This window comes from Sinocyclocheilus grahami, unplaced genomic scaffold, assembly GCF_001515645.1.
Source record: "Sinocyclocheilus grahami isolate Dianchi unplaced genomic scaffold, SAMN03320097.WGS_v1.1 scaffold199.1, whole genome shotgun sequence".
In the NCBI taxonomy this organism is placed as follows: Eukaryota; Metazoa; Chordata; class Actinopteri; order Cypriniformes; family Cyprinidae; genus Sinocyclocheilus; species Sinocyclocheilus grahami.
In genome coordinates this window covers 1,198,500-1,200,774 of record NW_015505378.1, presented here as the reverse complement: position 1 = coordinate 1,200,774, position 2,275 = coordinate 1,198,500, and the positions used below count along the sequence as shown (strand labels likewise).

Below are 2,275 nucleotides of genomic sequence, written 5' to 3'. Positions count from 1 at the left end.
ATGGCCCCCCCCCCCCCAAAAAAAAACATTGCCAAAATTGTTTATCATACTTAAAAGTAAAATGTCCTCTAAATGAAGCTTTTTTAAATTTATTTATTTAACTTACTGTACAATTAATGATGCAAATTTATTTTATTTTTATTTTTGATTTTCATTTTTGTTTTAGTAAACTATTTTTTATTTATTTGAAAGTAATTTAGTTGTCTTAAAAATATAAAAAATCCATTAATAAAAATATAAATATGATATTTATAAATAAAATAAATATATTTTTTACATTAGAAGAAATTCTATTGATAATGATAAACAAACTAACATATCCAGCTAAATGACAAATCCAAATACAGAGATACATTCTGAGTAATAGTGCAAATAAAGAGCTGATAAATGCAGTCAAGATGCTCTCAGCCAGTTCTGAGAGCCTGTAAATCATAGATGTTCATCTGATTACTTGCGCTTGACATTTTGACTGCAGAATACTCAGAATAACAGTGAGAAAAACATTTTGACACCTTGCTTTAATTAAACCTGTAGTAAACCTTGAGGCAAGGGCTGCTTATTGTGACATATTTCTCACATTGATTTTGTATCACATTCCTCCTCCTCCATTCATTCATTCATCCTTTCTCTCTCCTCGTGCACCCATTTTTCCTATAGGTCCAGCTATGCTGATCCGATTGGAGTCATCGGCGTTCCTGCTCCTCTGTAAGTCTGCTTAAGTCTTTGACATTGCTGGAAGCTGAAAGTGAAATTACCCTATGAGCCCAATCATGGGAAACATGTGATCACTTGCTACCCTTGGATTGATTTTTCCCCCCACTTGTTGACACTTGAATCCTTGACACTTGAATGAAAGTTGTCTTTCATTGTATATTTTTCAACATATCTCTTTCGTTATTATTATTGTGCGTTCTCGTTGGTTTGTTGGTATGCGAGTTTTAAAGGGCAAGAAAAGCTTTCCATATATTGTTCACCTAAGCAAAAAAATGTGCTGTTGCTGCCAGATCTCAGTTACCCAAAATCGATCGGAAAAAACGCAACTGTATATTGTCATTTTTCTCAAGCAAAACCATTTTTGAAAGTTCACTGAAAACATATCATCATACATTTTTTGGCATAGACAAAGTTCGTTGAAGGTGCAAAACAGGAAATTTGGGAGTGGCATATCGCAAAGCTCCTCCCTTTATTAAACAGCCAATAGGCTTTAGGTTCATGATTTCCTGCTTCTGTTGCTGGTCAGTAGTAGTTTAATTGAGGGGGAGGGGCATTCTCAGTCTAGAGAGCATTTGATTGGAGACCGATTTTTTAGTACACACTAAAAAAAGACGGTTCTTTAAAGGTTCTTTACATGTAGTAATGGTTTTATTTAGAACCATAGCATTCTGAACTACAGACTGTCAACACATTCTCAACAGGTAAATTTAAATACAAATTGAACTTTAAAAATGTAACTGGCTTCATATTGTAAGATTTTTAAAATTATTACTTGGGTTTATGTATAAACATACCGGTAACACTTTACAATAAGGTTCCATTAGTTAATGTTAGTTCATTTATTAACTAACATGAACAAACAATGAACAATACATTTATTACAGTATTTATTCATCTTTGTTAATGTTAGTTAATGAAAACACAGTCGTTCATTGTTAGATCATGTTAATTCACAGTGCATTAAATAATGTTAACAAGCACAAGTTTCGATTTTAATAATGCATTAGTAAATGTTGAAATGAACATTAACTAAGATTAATAAATGCTCTAGAAGTATTGTTCATGCTTAGTTCATGTTAACTAAAGTAGTTAACAAATGTTAACTAATGAACCTTATTGTAAAGTGTTACCAACATACCCAGTCACAATAAATATTAAAACTATCCCATGATATCCCAAAAACTTTTTCATGGCTTTTGACCTTCATAAGCATAATTGTTTTTACACAAACACACGGACACACTGTAACTCTAAACTTAATTGTGTATTTCAGATGCATCACATCCCACAACCTCATCATCTGCAGAGAAAAATCGCTACTTAATCACCAAAATGATGGATTTTAAGGCATCATATTGATTGGATTGTGATTGTTTCGCTGAAACTTGGTCTTCATCACATCTATTTTTTGTTCTTATTTTGTGTTTTACTTCTTTATGTATTTATTCATGTTCAATGTCAATTGTCATTCATTAATGTATTCAGCTAATAACTGTTGTTAAGAGCACTGATAATTTTGCATGTCAATAAAAACATAATTCACACAACATGCTGCTGTTGT

General features: G+C 31.8%; 1 pseudogene; it reads left to right on the top strand.

Annotated features, from left to right (window-relative positions):
- The first annotated feature begins 665 nt into the window (after positions 1–665).
- Positions 666–2,275, top strand: part of LOC107595263 (laminin subunit beta-4-like) — a 14,519-nt pseudogene continuing 12,909 nt past the window's right edge.